The 22,168-nt window shown below is 48.2% G+C and overlaps 1 pseudogene; it reads right to left on the bottom strand.

Annotated features, from left to right (window-relative positions):
* Nucleotides 1–7,012: 7,012 nt before the first annotated feature.
* On the bottom strand, nucleotides 7,013–21,629 carry LOC121843661 (annotated as a pseudogene).
* Between the last annotated feature and the right edge of the window lie 539 nt (nucleotides 21,630–22,168).

Here is a 22,168-nt window from a genome sequence, read left to right as displayed (position 1 = left end):
GCTACTTTCAGATATTCTCAGAGGGACCAGGGATGCCTGTGGGAAAGAGAACAGGAAGGTTTCAGAGATTGTTCTCGGAGAGACCAGGATACTTCCCTGGGGGAAAGAGAACAGGAAGGTTTCAGAGATTGTTCTCAGAGACCAGGATGCTTCCCTGGGGGAAAGAGAACAGGAAGGTTTCAGAGATTGTTCTCAGAGACCAGGATGCTTCCCTGGGGGAAAGAGAACAGGAAGGTTTCAGAGATTGTTCTCGGAGAGACCAGGATGCTTCCCTGGGGGACATTTATTTTCCACAAAATAAAGTTGAGCTTGATCTTTCATTGATGGCACAGAGTTAGCATCTTTTACATAAACTATACAAAAGTATGTGGACACCCCTTCAAATTAGTGGATTTGGCTATTTCAGCCACACCCGTTGCTGATAGGTGTATAAAATCGACCACACAGCCATGCATTCTCCATAGACAAACAATGGCAGTAGAATGGCCTTACTGAAGAGCTCAGTGACTTTCAACATGTCATCGCCATAGGATGCCAGGAGAACGCTACCTGTCCCAATGCATAGGGCCAACTGTAAAGTTTGGTGGATGCCAGGGAAACGCTACCTGTCCCAATGCATAGGGCCAACTGTAAAGTTTGGTGGATGCCAGGAAACGGTCCCAATGCATAGGGCCAACTGTAAAGTTTGGTGGATAAAGAATAATGGTCCGGGGCTGTTTTTTCATGGTTCAGGCTCCTTAGTTCCAGTGAAGGGACATCTTAACGCTAGAGCATACAATGACATTCTAGACAATTCTGTGCGTCCAACTTTGTGGCAACAGTTAGGGGAAGGCCCTTTCCTGTTTCAGCAACACAATGCCCCCATGCACAAAGCGTGGTCCATACAAAAATGGTTTGTCGAGATCAGTGTGGAAGAACTTGACTGGCCTGTGTTAGAAGTTCACCTAGGGGTCATGATTGGGGCTGTACAAATGTTTGATGTATTAGAATAATTGATTATGCTTATGTTGTATTAATAAAAGGGGAGGGGTTATAAGACCCAGGAAGTGTAAGAGATAAGAGACTAGTATCTACTAGACTAGACTCCCTCTTTATAGGGTCCTAGACTACAGATTAACAATAGATACATTAGGTTTTATTCTCCCTCTCTCTGTCTCTCTCTCTCTCTGTGTCTCTCCTGTGTGTCTCCCTGTCCCTCTCTCTCTCTCTCTCTCTCTCTCTCTCTCTCACACACACTGTGTCTCTCTCTCTGTGTCTCTCTCTCACACTGTCTCTCTCACACACACTCTTCGTCTCTCTCTCTCTGTCTCTGTGTGTCTCTCTCTCTCCCTGTCTCACTCTCTCTCTCTCTTCCCTGTGTCTCTCACTCTCTCTCACACTGTGTGTCTCTCCCTGTCTCTCTCTGTCTCTCTCCCTGTCTCTCTCTCTCTCTCCCTGTCTCTCTCCCTGTGTCTCTCTCTCTCTCCCTGTCTCTCTCTCCCTGTGTGTCTCTCTCTCCCTGTCTCTCTGTGTGTCTCTCCCTCTCTCTCAAAAGACTCCTCTGAGAAATGTGTGACTGAGACAGACCTCTGCAGGGGAGTGTAGGAGATAAGACTACTCAGACATTCCACTATAAATCAACGTGGACATTTACTGCTAAGCTTTTAGATAACACACTAAAGGCCTTGTTTATATAGCTTTGTATGCATGGTTCTGGTCTCGGGAGTTAAAAGGTAATGACGTAGGTAGTGACATTACCAGGGCTAGACTGAGGGTTTAACAAAACCACTTGAGACCTTTTCTTTGATGCAGAACTTACTGGGAAACATGCGTGACATGTTCCTGATTGTCAACTTCTGTCTGCAATTGCATATTTTTTTTTTTTTTATGATTTAATTAAAGATATTATCATAATGCTAATTTCACCAATGAGACAAGGATGAAAGGAACGAACCCTAACAACTGCACAGAGCCCTGACCTCTAACCCCACCGAACACCTTTGGGATCAATTTGAACGGCGACTACGAGCCAGGCCTAATCGCCCAACATCAGTGCCCGACCTCACTAATGCTCTTGTGGCAAGTCCCCTGCAGCAATGTTCCAACATCTAGCAGCAATGTTCCAACATCTAGTGGAAAGCCTTCCCAGAAGAATGGAGGCTGTTATAGCAGCAATGTTCCAACATCTAGTGGAAAGCCTTCCCAGAAGAGTAGAGGCTGTTATAGCAGCAATGTTCCTACATCTAGTGGAAAGTGTCCTCATACTGTTGATGTTGGTGATGTTGTGTCTTTCTACACCAGGGATGGGCCACTTTGATTGGATGGGGGCCACAAAAATCTGAATGGCCACAGTTGTGACAGACTGAAGAAAACAACACTGATCCACTCATTAGTTTTCATTCAGGAAGCAGCAGCATCGTGTCTGTCTGGCAGTCTGTCTGGCAGCTCCCCACCTAGATACACATCTATAGTTCTGACTGGCTTCCCAAGGGGACGGAGCTCCATCTGGCTTCCCAAGGGGACGGAGCTCCAACTGCCAAGCCACACACATTCCTCATATACACACACACAGTCACTCATATACACACACACAGTCACTCCTCATACACACACACAGTCACTCCTCATACACACACAGTCACTCCTCATACACACACAGTCACTCCTCATACACACACACAGTCACTCCTCATACACACACACAGTCACTCCTCATATACACACACACAGTCACTCCTCATATACACACACACAGTCACTCCTCATACACACAGTCACACCTCATAAACACAGTCACTCCTCATACACACACACACAGTCACTCATCATACACACACACAGTCACACCTCATAAACACACACAGTCACTCCTCATATACACACAGTCACACCTCACACACACACACAGTCACTCCTCATATACAAACAGTCACTCCTCATAAACACACACAGTCACACCTCATATACAACCACACAGTCACACCTCATACACACACAGTCACTCCTCAAACACACAGTCAATCCTCATAAACACATGCAGTCACTCCTCATAAACACACACAATCACTCCTCATAAACACACAATCACTCCTCATAAACACACAGTCACTCCTCATAAACACACAGTCACTCCTCATAAACACACAGTCACTCCTCATATACACACACCCAGTCACTCCTCATAAACACCCAGTCACTCCTCATATACACACAGTCACTCCTCATATAAACACACAGTCACTCCTCATATAAACACACAGTCACTCCTCATAAACACACAGTCACTCCTCATATACACACAGTCACTCCTCATATACACAGTCACTCCTCATATACACACACCCAGACACTCCTCATAAACACCCAGTCACTCCTCATATAAACACACAGTCAATCCTCATAAACACACAGTCACTCCTCATAAACACACGCACTCACTCCTCATAAACACACACACTCACTCCTCATAAACACACACAGTCACTCCTCATAAACACACAGTCACTCCTCATAAACACAGTCACTCCTCATATACACACACCCAGTCACTCCTCATAAACACCCAGTCACTCCTCATATACACACAGTCACTCCTCATATAAACACAGTCACTCCTCATAAACACACAGTCACTCCTCATATACACACAGTCACTCCTCATATAAACACACAGTCACTCCTCATAAACACACAGTCACTCCTCATAAACACACAGTCACTCCTCATAAACACACAGTCACTCCTCATAAACACACAGTCACTCCTCATAAACACACAGTCACTCCTCAAACACACACAGTCACTCCTCATAAAACACACAGTCACTCCTCATAAACACACAGTTACTCCTCATAAACACACAGTCACTCCTCATAAACACACACAGTCACTCCTCAAACACACACAGTCACTCCTCATAAACACACACAGTCACTCCTCATAAACACACCAGTCACTCCTCATAAACACACAGTCACTCCTCATAAACACCCAGTCACTCCTCATAAACACCCAGTCACTCCTCATAAACACCCAGTCACTCATCATAAACACCCAGTCACTCCTCATAAACACCCAGTCACTCCTCATAAACACCCAGTCACTCCTCATAAACACCCAGTCACTCCTCATAAACACCCAGTCACTCCTCATATACACACACAGTCACTCCTCATATACACACAGTCACACATCATACACACACACAGTCACTCCTCATAAACACACACAGTCACTCCTCATAAACACACACAGTCACTCCTCAAACACACACACAGTCACTCCTCATAAACACACACAGTCACTCCTCATAAACACACACAGTCACTCCTCAAACACACACACAGTCACCGCTGCTCCTGTTGTTGTCACACACTGGGGGGCTAGTCAGCATGGTGGGGGCCATCCAGGCTATGGTTGTCCCTAGTTACCGCAGCCACAAAGTCGAAATTGGATGTGCTTTTGGTCTTAATGTAAGATTAAGCATAAGATCAGCAGTGTGGTTAAAGTTAGGATTAGGTTTTAAATCAGGCAGAGTTTAGCCATAATGACTTTGTGGATGTGGTAACTAGTAACGACCCCACCCAGGCTATTAGCCTGACGTCCAGGACGGTCTGAGTGACGTCATCACCACCGCCTGTACTGTACTGTCATCTGACCCAGAAGGCTGGTTCTGATCCATATCAACCATGTACTGTCATCTGACCCGGGGTTGATTCTGATCCATATCAACCCTGTACTGTCATCTGACCTGGGAGACTGGTTCTGATCCATATCAGACTGGAACTAAAACCTAGCAGACGGGGAAGCTCACTATGGTACACTATTCCCTATGTAGTGCACTAATAGGGCTCTGGTCTAAAGTAGTGCACTATATAGGGAATAGGGCTCTGGTCTAAAGTAGTGTACAATATAGGGAATAGGGCCCTGGTCTAAAGTAGTGCACTATATAGGGAACAGGGAGCCATTTGGGACACAGGATGTGTCATCCAGACTCTCCGACGTTTCTGATTCTGTTGAGGCTCTGATGTTTTTGTCTCTTATCCCTGAGCAACATCATTTGCATTTTTATGAGAGTGAATCTTGGATACGTTGTCTGTCAGTTAAATTGTTTTATTTTTTACGGCACATGGAGAGAAAAAAATAATATTTCTGATTTGCAGTGTACAGACATAATGTAAAGCACACAATGGGAGGGAGGGAGGGAGACAGGGAGGGAGGGAGACAGGGAGACAGACAGACATGGAGGGAGACAGACAGACAGACAGGGAGGGAGGGAGACAGACAGACAGGGAGGGAGACAGGGAGACAGACAGACAGGGAGGGAGGGAGGGAGACAGGGAGGGAGGGAGGGAGACAGACAGGGAGGGAGGGAGGGAGGCAGGGAGGAGGGAGACAGACAGACAGGAGACCAGGGAGACAGACAGACAGGGAGGGAGGGAGACAGGGAGGGAGACAGACAGAAAGACAGGTCTAAAGGGAGGGAGGGAGGGAGGGAGGGAGGGAGGGAGGGAGGGAGGGAGGGAGGGAGGGAGGGAGGGAGGGAGGGAGGGAGGGAGGGAGGGAGACAGACAGACAGACAGGGAGACCAGGGAGACAGACAGACAGGGAGGGAGGGAGGCAGGGAGGGAGGGAGGAGGGAGACAGACAGACAGACAGGGAGACCAGGGAGACAGACAGACAGGGAGGGAGGGAGACAGGGAGGGAGACAGGGAGGGAGGCAGGGAGACAAGGAGGCAGGGAGACAAGGAGGCAGGGAGACAAGGAGGCAGGGAGGGAGACAGGAGGCAGGGAGGAGACAGGAGGCAGGGAGGAGATAGGAGGCAGGGAGGGACAGGAGGCAGGGAGGGAGACAGGGAGGCAGGGAGGGAGACAGGGAGGCAGGGAGGGAGACAGGGAGGCAGGGAGGAGACAGGGAGACAGGGAGGGAGACAGGGAGGCAGGGAGGGAGACAGACAGACAGGGAGGGAGACAGACAGGAGACAGACAGACAGACAGGGAGGGAGACAGGAGGCAGGGAGGAGACAGACAGACAGGGAGGGAGACAGACAGACAGGGAGGGAGACAGACAGACAGGGAGGGAGACAGACAGACAGGGAGGGAGACAGACAGACAGACAGGGAGACAGACAGACAGACAGGGAGACAGACAGACAGACAGGGAGACAGACAGACAGGGAGGGAGACAGGGGAGGGAGACAGACAGACAGGGAGGGAGACAGACAGACAGGAGGGAGACAGGGAGGGAGACAGGGAGACAGGGGAGGGAGACAGACAGACAGGGAGGGAGACAGACAGGGAGGGAGACAGACAGACAGGGAGGGAGACAGGACAGGGAGGGAGACAGACAGACAGGGAGGGAGACAGACAGACAGGGAGGGAGACAGGAGGCAGGGAGGGAGGCAGGGAGGGAGACAGGAGGCAGGGAGGGAGACAGGAGGCAGGGAGGGAGACAGGAGGCAGGGAGGGAGACAGACAGACAGGGAGGGAGACAGGAGGCAGGGAGGGAGACAGGAGGCAGGGAGGGAGACAGGGAGGCAGGGAGGGAGATAGACACACACATACCATATTACATTTAGCACAACAAGCAGCAGCTGGGAATGAGCAGCTGGTCTTCCAGATATGGCCCAGAGACAGAACAAATGTCTTGTCTGCTTTCCAAGTCCAGGGCTACAGTCAGTCTCTCTCCCCCGCTCTCCCTCCCTTCCTCCCTCCCTCCCTCCCATAGTGATGCCCAGTTCTATTGTTAGAGAAGAACAGAGAGTTGTATGAGTCCAAACCAGCCCTGTACTGACTCAACATTCACAGCAACAGCTTCCTTGCCCAGCCAGAAACCAGATAGAAACCAGGTCTGCAACTTCTGGACAGACTGCTCCATCCGTCCTCGGGAAGGGGTAAAAAAAACAATGTTTGGGACACAACGACCTTACGGTTACCCCCGGTTACCCTTCAGTTGGTTAACGCTGTCTCAAACCAGGTCATAACCCCAAACTAAAAGGTGAGAGTTCACAAGAAGCAGAGCTCACCAATTTAAAACCTCATGATTGGTTGGCACAGAGGTGTAGTCCTAGACAGCCTTAGAGAAGGGTGTTATGGGTAGTGTAGTCAATAACGGGTCAGAGTTCGTAGTAAGAGTCTCTAGTAACCGTTCTGTCCACTCCCGACTCCCCTACATCGACTGTCCTTAGAATCCACCGCCCTTTCCCTCTCATCTGTAGAAGTGTAGTCCTAGACAGCCTTAGAGAAGGGTGTTATGGGTAGTGTAGTCAATAACGGGTCAGAGTGTCCTGGCTCATCGGTGTTGGCTAGCTGTTGTTCTCTGCAGTCATGTATTTGAGGGCAGCGAAGCCATATCCTAGACATGTTCTGTTGAAACTCCTCTTTCAGGGTCTTCAGGCAGACGCGGTACTGCTTGTTGGACCGGAACTTGGTGATGAAACTGGGAGCATGAGGCATGTGGATCATATAGGCGTTGGGCAGAACCACAAACTCATACTCCTGGAAGAGAGGACAGAGGACAGAGTTAGAAACACTATGACAGCATCACTAACTCATACTGCTGGTAGAGAGGACAGAGGACAGAGTTAGAAACTCTAAGACAGCATCACTAACTCATACTCCTGGTAGAGAGGACAGAGGACAGAGTTAGAAACACTATGACAGCATCACTAACTCATACTGCTGGTAGAGAGGACAGAGTTAGAAACACTATGACAGCATCACTAACTCATACTGCTGGAAGAGAGGACAGAGGACAGAGTTAGAAACACTAAGACAGCATCACTAACTCATACTGCTGGTAGAGAGGACAGAGTTAGAAACTCTAAGACAGCATCACTAACTCATACTCCTGGTAGAGAGGACAGAGGACAGAGTTAGAAACACTATGACAGCATCACTAACTCATACTGCTGGAAGAGAGGACAGAGGACAGAGTTAGAAACACTATGACAGCATCACTAACTCATACTGCTGGAAGAGAGGACAGAGGACAGAGTTAGAAACTCTAAGACAGCATCACTAACTCATACTGCTGGAAGAGAGGACAGAGGACAGAGTTAGAAACACTAAGACAGCATCACTAACTCATACTGCTGGTAGAGAGGACAGAGTTAGAAACTCTAAGACAGCATCACTAACTCATACTCCTGGTAGAGAGGACAGAGGACAGAGTTAGAAACACTATGACAGCATCACTAACTCATACTCCTGGAAGAGAGGACAGAGTTAGAAACACTAAGACAGCATCACTAACTCATACTCCTGGTAGAGAGGACAGAGGACAGAGTTAGAAACACTACAGCACACTAACTCATACTCCTGGAAGAGAGGACAGAGTTAGAAACACTATGACAGCATCACTAACTCATACTGGAAGAGAGGACAGAGTTAGAAACACTATGACAGCATCACTAACTCATACTCCTGGAAGAGAGGACAGAGTTAGAAACACTATGACAGCATCACTAACTCATACTCTGGAAGAGAGGACAGAGTTAGAAACACTATGACAGCATCACTAACTCATACTCCTGGAAGAGAGGACAGAGTTAGAAACACTATGACAGCATCACTAACTCATACTCCTGGAAGAGAGGACAGAGTTAGAAACACTATGACAGCATCACTAACTCATACTCCTGGTAGAGAGGACAGAGGACAGAGTTAGAAACACTATGACAGCATCACTAACTCATACTGCTGGTAGAGAGGACAGAGGACAGAGTTAGAAACACTATGACAGCATCACTAACTCATACTCCTGGAAGAGAGGACAGAGTTAGAAACACTATGACAGCATCACTAACTCATACTGCTGGTAGAGAGGACAGAGTTATAAACTCTAAGACAGCATCACTAACTCATACTCCTGGTAGAGAGGACAGAGTTAGAAACACTAAGACAGCATCACTAACTCATACTGCTGGTAGAGAGGACAGAGGACAGAGTTAGAAACACTATGACAGCATCACTAACTCATACTGCTGGTAGAGAGGACAGAGTTAGAAACTCTAAGACAGCATCACTAACTCATACTGCTGGAAGAGAGGACAGAGGACAGAGTTAGAAACACTGACAGCATCACTAACTCATACTGCTGGTAGAGAGGACAGAGTTAGAAACACTAAGACAGCATCACTAACTCATACTGCTGGAAGAGAGGACAGAGTTACAAACTCTAAGACAGCATCACTAACTCATACTGCTGGAAGAGAGGACAGAGTTAGAAACACTATGACAGCATCACTAACTCATACTGCTGGTAGAGAGGACAGAGTTATAAGCTCTAAGACAGCATCACTAACTCATACTCCTGGAACAGAGGACAGAGTTAGAAACACTAAGACAGCATCACTAACTCATACTGCTGGAAGAGAGGACAGAGTTATAAACTCTAAGACAGCATCACTAACTCATACTGCTGGAAGAGAGGACAGAGGACAGAGTTAGAAACACTATGACAGCATCACTAACTCATACTGCTGGTAGAGAGGACAGAGGACAGAGTTAGAAACTCTAAGACAGCATCACTAACTCATACTCCTGGTAGAGAGGACAGAGGACAGAGTTAGAAACACTATGACAGCATCACTAACTCATACTGCTGGTAGAGAGGACAGAGTTAGAAACACTATGACAGCATCACTAACTCATACTGCTGGAAGAGAGGACAGAGGACAGAGTTAGAAACACTAAGACAGCATCACTAACTCATACTGCTGGTAGAGAGGACAGAGTTAGAAACTCTAAGACAGCATCACTAACTCATACTCCTGGTAGAGAGGACAGAGGACAGAGTTAGAAACACTATGACAGCATCACTAACTCATACTGCTGGAAGAGAGGACAGAGGACAGAGTTAGAAACACTATGACAGCATCACTAACTCATACTGCTGGAAGAGAGGACAGAGGACAGAGTTAGAAACTCTAAGACAGCATCACTAACTCATACTGCTGGAAGAGAGGACAGAGGACAGAGTTAGAAACACTAAGACAGCATCACTAACTCATACTGCTGGTAGAGAGGACAGAGTTAGAAACTCTAAGACAGCATCACTAACTCATACTCCTGGTAGAGAGGACAGAGGACAGAGTTAGAAACACTATGACAGCATCACTAACTCATACTCCTGGAAGAGAGGACAGAGTTAGAAACACTATGACAGCATCACTAACTCATACTCCTGGTAGAGAGGACAGAGGACAGAGTTAGAAACACTATGACAGCATCACTAACTCATACTCCTGGAAGAGAGGACAGAGTTAGAAACACTATGACAGCATCACTAACTCATACTCCTGGAAGAGAGGACAGAGTTAGAAACACTATGACAGCATCACTAACTCATACTCCTGGAAGAGAGGACAGAGTTAGAAACACTATGACAGCATCACTAACTCATACTCCTGGAAGAGAGGACAGAGTTAGAAACACTATGACAGCATCACTAACTCATACTCCTGGAAGAGAGGACAGAGTTAGAAACACTATGACAGCATCACTAACTCATACTCCTGGAAGAGAGGACAGAGTTAGAAACACTATGACAGCATCACTAACTCATACTCCTGGTAGAGAGGACAGAGGACAGAGTTAGAAACACTAAGACAGCATCACTAACTCATACTCCTGGTAGAGAGGACAGAGGACAGAGTTAGAAACACTAAGACAGCATCACTAACTCATACTCCTGGTAGAGAGGACAGAGTTATAAACTCTAAGACAGCATCACTAACTCATACTGCTGGTAGAGAGGACAGAGTTATAAACTCTAAGACAGCATCACTAACTCATACTCCTGGTAGAGAGGACAGAGTTAGAAACTCTAAGACAGCATCACTAACTCATACTCCTGGTAGAGAGGACAGAGGACAGAGTTAGAAACACTATGACAGCATCACTAACTCATACTGCTGGTAGAGAGGACAGAGTTATAAACTCTAAGACAGCATCACTAACTCATACTGCTGGAAGAGAGGACAGAGGACAGAGTTAGAAACACTATGACAGCATCACTAACTCATACTGCTGGTAGAGAGGACAGAGTTAGAAACACTAAGACAGCATCACTAACTCATACTGCTGGAAGAGAGGACAGAGTTACAAACTCTAAGACAGCATCACTAACTCATACTGCTGGAAGAGAGGACAGAGTTAGAAACACTATGACAGCATCACTAACTCATACTGCTGGTAGAGAGGACAGAGTTATAAGCTCTAAGACAGCATCACTAACTCATACTCCTGGAACAGAGGACAGAGTTATAAACTCTAAGACAGCATCACTAACTCATACTGCTGGTAGAGAGGACAGAGTTATACACTCTAAGACAGCATCACTAACTCATACTGCTGGTAGAGAGGACAGAGGACAGAGTTAGAAACACTAAGACAGCATCACTAACTCATACTCCTGGTAGAGAGGACAGAGGACAGAGTTAGAAACTCTAAGACAGCATCACTAACTCATACTGCTGGAAGAGAGGACAGAGTTAGAAACACTATGACAGCATCACTAACTCATACTGCTGGTAGAGAGGACAGAGTTAGAAACACTGACAGCATCACTAACTCATACTGCTGGAAGAGAGGACAGAGGACAGAGTTAGAAACACTATGACAGCATCACTAACTCATACTGCTGGTAGAGAGGACAGAGTTAGAAACACTAAGACAGCATCACTAACTCATACTGCTGGAAGAGAGGACAGAGTTACAAACTCTAAGACAGCATCACTAACTCATACTGCTGGAAGAGAGGACAGAGTTAGAAACTCTAAGACAGCATCACTAACTCATACTGCTGGAAGAGAGGACAGAGTTACAAACACTAAGACAGCATCACTAACTCATACTGCTGGAAGAGAGGACAGAGTTAGAAACACTAAGACAGCATCACTAACTCATACTCCTGGAAGAGAGGACAGAGTTAGAAACACTATGACAGCATCACTAACTCATACTGCTGGTAGAGAGGACAGAGTTATAAACTCTAAGACAGCATCACTAACTCATACTCCTGGAAGAGAGGACAGAGGACAGAGTTAGAAACACTAAGACAGCATCACTAACTCATACTGCTGGTAGAGAGGACAGAGTTATAAACTCTAAGACAGCATCACTAACTCATACTGCTGGAAGAGAGGACAGAGGACAGAGTTAGAAACACTAAGACAGCATCACTAACTCATACTGCTGGTAGAGAGGACAGAGGACAGAGTTAGAAACACTAAGACAGCATCACTAACTCATACTCCTGGTAGAGAGGACAGAGGACAGAGTTAGAAACTCTAAGACAGCATCACTAACTCATACTGCTGGAAGAGAGGACAGAGTTAGAAACACTATGACAGCATCACTAACTCATACTGCTGGTAGAGAGGACAGAGTTAGAAACACTAAGACAGCATCACTAACTCATACTGCTGGAAGAGAGGACAGAGGACAGAGTTAGAAACACTAAGACAGCATCACTAACTCATACTGCTGGAAGAGAGGACAGAGTTAGAAACACTAAGACAGCATCACTAACTCATACTGCTGGAAGAGAGGACAGAGTTAGAAACACTATGACAGCATCACTAACTCATACTGCTGGAAGAGAGGACAGAGGACAGAGTTAGAAACTCTAAGACAGCATCACTAACTCATACTCCTGGTAGAGAGGACAGAGGACAGAGTTAGAAACTCTAAGACAGCATCACTAACTCATACTGCTGGAAGAGAGGACAGAGGACAGAGTTAGAAACACTATGACAGCATCACTAACTCATACTGCTGGTAGAGAGGACAGAGTTAGAAACACTAAGACAGCATCACTAATTCATACTGCTGGAAGAGAGGACAGAGTTAGAAACACTATGACAGCATCACTAACTCATACTGCTGGTAGAGAGGACAGAGTTAGAAACACTATGACAGCATCACTAACTCATACTGCTGGTAGAGAGGACAGAGGACAGAGTTAGAAACACTATGACAGCCTCACTAACTCATACTGAGTGACAGAGTGATGGTAAAGGTGTATCCAGTAGCTGTGAGTGACAGAGTGATGGGTAAAGTGTGTCCAGAACCTGTGAGTGACAGAGTGATGGGTAAAGAGGTGTGGCCAGTACCTGTGAGTGACAGAGTGATGGGTAAAGTGTGTCCAGAACCTGTGAGTGACAGAGTGATGGGTAAAGAGGTGTGGCCAGTACCTGTGAGTGACAGAGTGATATGTAAAGGTGTATCCAGTAGCTGTGAGTGACAGAGTGATGGGTAAAGTGTGTCCAGAACCTGTGAGTGACAGAGTGATGGGTAAAGAGGTGTGGCCAGTACCTGTGAGTGACAGAGTGATGGGTAAAGTGTGTCCAGAACCTGTGAGTGACAGAGTGATGGGTAAAGAGGTGTGGCCAGTACCTGTGAGTGACAGAGTGATGGGTAAAGTGTGTCCAGAACCTGTGAGTGACAGAGTGATGGGTAAAGAGGTGTGGCCAGTACTTGTGAGTGACAGAGTGATGGGTAAAGAGGTGTGTGGCCAGTACCTGTGAGTGACAGAGTGATGGGTAAAGAGGTGTGTGCAGTACCTGTGAGTGACAGAGTGATGGGTAAAGAGGTGTGGCCAGTACTTGTGAGTGACAGAGTGATGGGTAAAGAGGTGTGTGGCCAGTACCTGTGAGTGACAGAGTGATGGGTAAAGGTGTGTGCAGTACCTGTGAGTGACAGAGTGATGGGTAAAGAGGTGTGTGGCCAGTACCTGTGAGTGACAGAGTGATGGGTAAAGTGTGTCCAGAACCTGTGAGTGACAGAGTGATGGGTAAAGGTGTGTCCAGTACCTGTGAGTGACAGAGTGATGGGTAAAGTGTGTCCAGTACCTGTGAGTGACAGAGTGATGGTAAAGGTGTATCCAGTACCTGTGAGTGACAGAGTGATGGTAAAGGTGTGTCCAGTACCTGTGAGTGACAGAGTGATGGTAAAGGTGTGTCCAGTACCTGTGAGTGACAGAGTGATGGTAAAGGTGTGTCCAGTACCTGTGAGTGACAGAGTGATGGTAAAGGTGTGTGCAGTACCTGTGAGTGACAGAGTGATGGGTAAAGGTGTGTCCAGTACCTGTGAGTGACAGAGTGATGGGTAAAGTTGTGTCCAGTACCTGTGAGTGACAGTGATGGGTAAAGGTGTGTCCAGTACCTGTGAGTGACAGAGTGATGGGTAAAGTGTGTCCAGAACCTGTGAGTGACAGAGTGATGGGTAAAGAGGTGTGGCCAGTACCTGTGAGTGACAGAGTGATATGTAAAGGTGTATCCAGTAGCTGTGAGTGACAGAGTGATGGGTAAAGTGTGTCCAGAACCTGTGAGTGACAGAGTGATGGGTAAAGAGGTGTGGCCAGTACCTGTGAGTGACAGAGTGATGGGTAAAGTGTGTCCAGAACCTGTGAGTGACAGAGTGATGGGTAAAGAGGTGTGGCCAGTACCTGTGAGTGACAGAGTGATGGGTAAAGTGTGTCCAGAACCTGTGAGTGACAGAGTGATGGGTAAAGAGGTGTGGCCAGTACTTGTGAGTGACAGAGTGATGGGTAAAGAGGTGTGTGGCCAGTACCTGTGAGTGACAGAGTGATGGGTAAAGGTGTGTGCAGTACCTGTGAGTGACAGAGTGATGGGTAAAGAGGTGTGGCCAGTACTTGTGAGTGACAGAGTGATGGGTAAAGAGGTGTGTGGCCAGTACCTGTGAGTGACAGAGTGATGGGTAAAGGTGTGTGCAGTACCTGTGAGTGACAGAGTGATGGGTAAAGAGGTGTGTGGCCAGTACCTGTGAGTGACAGAGTGATGGGTAAAGTGTGTCCAGAACCTGTGAGTGACAGAGTGATGGGTAAAGGTGTGTCCAGTACCTGTGAGTGACAGAGTGATGGGTAAAGTGTGTCCAGTACCTGTGAGTGACAGAGTGATGGTAAAGGTGTATCCAGTACCTGTGAGTGACAGAGTGATGGTAAAGGTGTGTCCAGTACCTGTGAGTGACAGAGTGATGGTAAAGGTGTGTCCAGTACCTGTGAGTGACAGAGTGATGGTAAAGGTGTGTCCAGTACCTGTGAGTGACAGAGTGATGGTAAAGGTGTGTGCAGTACCTGTGAGTGACAGAGTGATGGGTAAAGGTGTGTCCAGTACCTGTGAGTGACAGAGTGATGGGTAAAGTTGTGTCCAGTACCTGTGAGTGACAGTGATGGGTAAAGGTGTGTCCAGTACCTGTGAGTGACAGAGTGATGGTAAAGTTGTGTCCAGTACCTGTGCATCCAGCTCCATAATATGAGCCACTTTATTCCACCCGAAGCCAACGAAGCGCCTGTCGTACTCTGGACTGTCCCGTCTCACCATCACGTAGGGTTCAAAGTCCGCTTCCCACTGGACTCTGTACGGCGTGGTGGCAGTCCTCCACTTAGCAAAGTTAGTGGGAGCATGACCCTTCGTCCAGACATGGTATCTAGCAGGGAGAACAGGAAGTAGGATTCAACAATCAATACTTTATAGCCAAGGAGGGAGAGGAGGGATTGTGGGGCGGCAGGGTAGCCTAGTGGTTAGAGTGTAGAGGTGGCAGGGTAGCCTAGTGGTTAGAGTGTAGAGGCGGCAGGGTAGCCTAGTGGTTAGAGTGTAGAGGCGGCGGGGTAGCCTAGTGGTTAGAGTGTAGAGGTGGCAGGGTAGCCTAGTGGTTAGAGTGTAGAGGTGGCAGGTAAACTAGTGGTTAGAGTGTAGAGGGGGCAGGTAAACTAGTGGTTAGAGTGTAGAGGAGGCAGGTAGCCTAGTGGTTAGAGTGTAGAGGCGGCAGGGTAGCCTAGTGGTTAGAGTGTAGAGGGGGCAGGTAAACTAGTGGTTAGAGAGTAGAGGCGGCAGGGTAGCCTAGTGGTTAGAGTGTAGAGGAGGCAGGTAAACTAGTGGTTAGAGTGTAGAGGTGGCAGGGTAGTCTAGTGGTTAGAGGTAGAGGCGGCAGGGTAGCCTAGTGGTTAGGAGGGGGCAGGGTAGCCTAGTGGTTAGAGTGTAGAGGCGGCAGGGTAGCCTAGTGGTTAGAGTGTAGAGGCGGCAGGGTAGCCTAGTGGTTAGAGTGTAGAGGCGGCAGGGTAGCCTAGTGGTTAGGAGGGGGCAGGGTGGCCTAGTGGTTAGAGTGTAGAGGTGGCAGGGTAGCCTAGTGGTTAGAGTGTAGAGGCGGCAGGGTAGCCTAGTGGTTAGAGTGTAGAGGCGGCAGGGTAGCCTAGTGGTTAGAGTGTAGAGGCGGCAGGGTAGCCTAGTGGTTAGAGTGTAGAGGCGGCAGGGTAGCCTAGTGGTTAGAGTGTAGAGGTGGCAGGGTAGCCTAGTGGTTAGAGAGTAGAGGCGGCAGGGTAGCCTAGTGGTTAGAGAGTAGAGGCGGCAGGGTAGCCTAGTGGTTAGAGAGTAGAGGCGGCAGGGTAGCCTAGTGGTTAGAGTGTAGAGGGGGCAGGGTAGCCTAGTGGTTAGAGTGTGGAGGGGGCAGGTAAACTAGTGGTTAGAGTGTAGAGGGGGCAGGTAAACTAGTGGTTAGAGTGTAGAGGAGGCAGGTAAACTAGTGGTTAGAGTGTAGAGGGGGCATGTAAACTAGTGGTTAGAGTGTAGAGGCGGCAGGGTAGCCTCGTGGTTAGAGTGTAGAGGTGGCAGGGTAGCCTAGTGGTTAGAGAGTAGAGGGGGCAGGTAACCTAGTGGTTAGAGTGTAGAGGTGGCAGGGTAGCCTAGTGGTTAGAGTGTAGAGGGGGCAGGTAAACTAGTGGTTAGAGTGTAGAGGCGGCAGGGTAGCCTAGTGGTTAGTGTGTAGAGGTGGCAGGGTAGCCTAGTGGTTAGAGAGTAGAGGGGGCAGGTAACCTAGTGGTTAGAGTGTAGAGGCGGCAGGGTAGCCTCGTGGTTAGAGTGTAGAGGGGGCATGTAAACTAGTGGTTAGAGTGTAGAGGCGGCAGGGTAGCCTCGTGGTTTGAGTGTAGAGGTGGTAGGGTGGCCTAGTGGTTAGAGTGTAGAGGGGGCAGGTAGCTGAAGAGTGATTGAACCCAACTATCTGGGAGTCCTTCTAGCTGAGTAGTGATTGAACCCATCTGGGAGTCTTCTAGCTGAGTAGTGATTGAACCCATCTGGGAGTCTTCTAGCTGAGTAGTGATTGAACCCATCTGGGAGTCTTCTAGCTGAGTAGTGATTGAACCCATCTGGGTGTCTTCTAGCTGAGTAGTGATTGAACCCATCTGGGAGTCTGCCGCCTCTACACTGAGTTGTGATTGAACCCATCTGGGAGTCTTCTAGCTGAGTAGTGATTGAACCCATCTGGGAGTCTGCCGCCTCTACACTGAGTTGTGATTGAACCCATCTGGGAGTCTTCTAGCTGAGTAGTGATTGAACCCATCTGGGAGTCTTCTAGCTGAGTAGTGATTGAACCCATCTGGGAGTCTGCCGCCTCTACACTGAGTTGTGATTGAACCCATCTGGGAGTCTTCTAGCTGAGTAGTGATTGAACCCATCTGGGTGTCTTCTAGCTGAGTAGTGATTGAACCCATCTGGGAGTCTTCTAGCTGAGTAGTGATTGAACCCATCTGGGTGTCTTCTAGCTGAGTAGTGATTGAACCCATCTGGGAGTCTGCCGCCTCTACACTGAGTTGTGATTGAACCCATCTGGGAGTCTTCTAGCTGAGTAGTGATTGAACCCATCTGGGAGTCCTTCTAGCTGAGTAGTGATTGAACCCATCTGGGAGTCTTCTAGCTGAGTAGTGATTGAACCCATCTGGGAGTCTTCTAGCTGAGTAGTGATTGAACCCATCTGGGAGTCTTCTAGCTGAGTAGTGATTGAACCCATCTGGGAGTCCTTCTAGCTGAGTAGTGATTGAACCCATCTGGGAGTCTTCTAGCTGAGTAGTGATTGAACCCATCTGGGAGTCTTCTAGCTGAGTAGTGATTGAACCCATCTGGGAGTCTTCTAGCTGAGTAGTGATTGAACCCATCTGGGTGTCTTCTAGCTGAGTAGTGATTGAACCCATCTGGGAGTCTGCCGCCTCTACACTGAGTTGTGATTGAACCCATCTGGGAGTCTTCTAGCTGAGTAGTGATTGAACCCATCTGGGAGTCTGCCGCCTCTACACTGAGTTGTGATTGAACCCATCTGGGAGTCTTCTAGCTGAGTAGTGATTGAACCCATCTGGGAGTCTTCTAGCTGAGTAGTGATTGAACCCATCTGGGTGTCTTCTAGCTGAGTAGTGATTGAACCCATCTGGGAGTCTGCCGCCTCTACACTGAGTTGTGATTGAACCCATCTGGGAGTCTTCTAGCTGAGTAGTGATTGAACCCATCTGGGAGTCCTTCTAGCTGAGTAGTGATTGAACCCATCTGGGTGTCTTCTAGCTGAGTAGTGATTGAACCCATCTGGGAGTCTTCTAGCTGAGTAGTGATTGAACCCATCTGGGAGTCTTCTAGCTGAGTAGTGATTGAACCCATCTGGGTGTCTTCTAGCTGAGTAGTGATTGAACCCATCTGGGAGTCTTCTAGCTGAGTAGTGATTGAACCCATCTGGGTGTCTTCTAGCTGAGTTGTGATTGAACCCATCTGGGAGTCTGCCGCCTCTACACTGAGTTGTGATTGAACCCAACTATCTGGGCTCTGTGGCTCAATCTGTCATGTTAATGATCAAAAACGATCTCTGTGTTGAAGGACAAACACCTACGCTGCTGCTTGTATTTAGACACCAGGAGGCAGTCTTTATTCATTTAACTAGGCATCCCTTTATCCCTTAGAGCCAGAGTAAGATTGATGTTGTACCTTAAATGATCGTTTCAGTCGTTGGCAGGCGAATGGTACAGTAACATCTGTGCTGCTGCTAACTAATGAGAATGTGTCCCATCCCTTTAAGTTCAGAACACTGGCCCAGTGGGCCATCCCTTTAAGTTCAGAACACTGGCCCAGTGTCCCATCCCTTTAAGTTCAGAACACTGGCCCAGTGGGCCATCCCTTTAAGTTCAGAACACTGGCCCAGTGGGCCATCCCTTTAAGTTCAGAACACTGGCCCAGTGTCCCATCCCTTTAAGTTCAGAACACTGGCCCAGTGTCCCATCCCTTTAAGTTCAGAACACTGGCCCAGTGTCCAGTTGGGACAGCAGATACATGTGGTTTTACCTGAAGGTGAATAGAGTCCCCATGTCCAGTTGGGACAGCAGCTACATGTGGTTTTACCTGAAGGTGAATAGAGTCCCCATGTCCAGTTGGGACAGCAGCTACATGTGTTTCTACCTGAAGGTGAATAGAGTCCCCATGTCCAGTTGGGACAGCAGCTACATGTGGTTTACCTGAAGGTGAATAGAGTCCCCATGTCCAGTTGGGACAGCAGCTACATGTGTTTCTACCTGAAGGTGAATAGAGTCCCCGTGTCCAGTTGGGACAGTAGCTACATGTGTTTCTACCTGAAGGTGAATAGAGTCCCCGTGTCCAGTTGGGACAGCAGCTACATGTGTTTCTACCTGAAGGTGAATAGAGTCCCCGTGTCCAGTTGGGACAGCAGCTACATGTGTTTCTACCTGAAGGTGAATAGAGTCCCCGTGTCCAGTTGGGACAGCAGCTACATGTGGTTTTACCTGAAGGTGAATAGAGTCCCCATGTCCAGTTGGGACAGCAGCTACATGTGGTTTTACCTGAAGGTGAATAGAGTCCCTGTGTCCAGTTGGGACAGCAGCTACATGTGGTTTTACCTGAAGGTGAATAGAGTCCCAGTGTCCAGTTGGGACAGCAGCTACATGTGGTTTTACCTGAAGGTGAATAGAGTCCCCATGTCCAGTTGAGACAGCAGCTCGGCCTTGGACTTGGGGTAAGACAGACGGTAACGGAGCGTCTCGAAGGCCGGCACCACCAACGCTTTCTTGCTGTTAGCCATGTCCAGCTGTACCACTGACTTCCTGCAGGGACGTTGCAGGGGCGTTACAGAGACGTTGCAGAGACATTACAGGGAGGTTACAGACAGAGACGCTCAGGGTTAGAAAGTCACTCTCCACACACCCCTCTGAGATCTAGAAGTTTCCCCAGCAATGTGACCCCAGAGTTAGAAGAGAATATTATACGCTACAGTCTCCTCTACGGCTGAGTCGTTCTCGCTCACCTGAGGTACTCGTAGAGGCCGTACATTACAGTATCTCTACAGCTGAGTCGTTCTCCCTCACCTGAGGTACTCGTAGAGGCCGTACATTACAGTATCCTCTACGTCTGTGACGGTCTCCCACACCTGAGGTACTCGTAGAGGACATTATACATTACAGTATCCTCTACGTCTGTGACGGTCTCCCTCACCTGAGGTACTCGTAGAGGCCGTACATTACAGTCTCCTCTACGTCTGCGACGTTCTCCCTCACCTGAGGTACTCGTAGAGGACATTATACATTACAGTATCCCCTACGTCTGTGACGGTCTCCCTCACCTGAGGTACTCGTAGAGGCCGTACATTACAGTCTCCTCTACGTCTGCGACGTTCTCCCTCACCTGAGGTACTCGTAGAGGACATTATACATTACAGTATCCTCTACGTCTGTGACGGTCTCCCTCACCTGAGGTACTCGTAGAGGCCGTACATTACAGTCTCCTCTACGACTGTGACGTTCTCCCTCACCTGAGGTACTCGTAGAGGACATTATACATTACAGTATCCTCTACGTCTGTGACGGTCTCCCTCACCTGAGGTACTCGTAGAGGACATTATACATTACAGTATCCTCTACGTCTGTGACGTTCTCCCTCACCTGAGGTACTCGTAGAGGACATTATACATTACAGTATCCTCTACGTCTGTGACGGTCTCCCTCACCTGAGGTACTCGTAGAGGACATTATACATTACAGTATCCTCTACGTCTGTGATGGTCTCCTCTACAGCTGAGTCGTTCTCCCTCACCTGAGGTACTCGTAGAGGCCATTATACATTACAGTATCTCTACAGCTGAGTCGTTCTCCCTCACCTGAGGTACTCGTAGAGGACATTATACATTACAGTATCCTCTACGTCTGTGACGGTCTCCCTCACCTGAGGTACTCGTAGAGGACATTATACATTACAGTATCCTCTACGTCTGTGATGGTCACCTCTACAGCTGAGACGTTCTCCCTCACCTGAGGTACTCGTAGAGGCCGTACATTACAGTATCTCTACAGCTGAGTCGTTCTCCCTCACCTGAGGTACTCGTAGAGGACATTATACATTACAGTATCCTCTACGTCTGTGACGTTCTCCCTCACCTGAGGTACTCGTAGAGGCCGTACATTACAGTATCTCTACAGCTGTGACGTTCTCCCTCACCTGAGGTACTCGTAGAGGCCGTACATTACAGTATCTCTACAGCTGTGACGTTCTCCCTCACCTGAGGTACTCGTAGAGGCCGTACATGGGCAGGAAGTCAATATCTGACAGGAACATGTAGGGCGTGTTGACCTGCCGCATGGCTACGTTCCTGAGCAGGTTGACCGGATAGAACTGACCCTCCTTGTAGACGATGTGGTAGCCCACGTTCCCCCTGGACATCAGGACCTCTGACCCCTGGGTGTAGCGCAGGAACTGTTGAGCCTCAGCGTCAGAGAGATACAGGGCCAGGCTGATAGGACCTTCCCAGTGTTTACAGATAGCCTCTAACATCTGGAGTCTGGAGAGGAGAGAGAGAGGAGAGAGAGACCACCGTTAGAGGAGGAGGAAGAGACAGAGGAGATGGCGATAGAGAAAGGGAGAGAGGAGATGGAGATAGATAGGGGGAGAGAGAGAGGAGATAGTGAGAGGGGGAGAGAGAGAGGAGATAGGGAGTGAGAGGCGGAGAGAGAGAGAGAGAGAGAGAGAGGGAGTGAGAGAGGGAGTGAGAGGGGGAGTGAGAGGAGATGGAGATAGAGAGAGGGGGAGTGAGAGGGGAAGAGAGAGAGAGTGTCCAGGCCAGGTTAGAACAGCTGACAATAGTAACCTAAATAACCTTGGTGCTGTCGGTTCCTTCCTGGCTAAGAGGAGATAGGGGGAGAAAGAGAGAGAAAGAGAAAGAGAGGAGAGAGAGGTAGAGGAGAGAGAGAAAGAGAGGAGAGGAGATATATCAATATAATATATCAGACCTATAGTATTGAATTATTCAGTACAGAGATATTTAATGTCCGGTATTCAACATATAGATCTTAATCTCTGTAGCTGTGATCTCAATCTGTGTTCATCCAACCGCCATATCGTCCAATCATCCAA

Source organism: Oncorhynchus tshawytscha, unplaced genomic scaffold (genome assembly GCF_018296145.1).
Source record: "Oncorhynchus tshawytscha isolate Ot180627B unplaced genomic scaffold, Otsh_v2.0 Un_contig_3285_pilon_pilon, whole genome shotgun sequence".
Classification (NCBI taxonomy): domain Eukaryota; kingdom Metazoa; phylum Chordata; class Actinopteri; order Salmoniformes; family Salmonidae; genus Oncorhynchus; species Oncorhynchus tshawytscha.
Note: the sequence above shows the minus strand (reverse complement) of the source record. Positions and strands in the feature narration are given on the sequence as shown.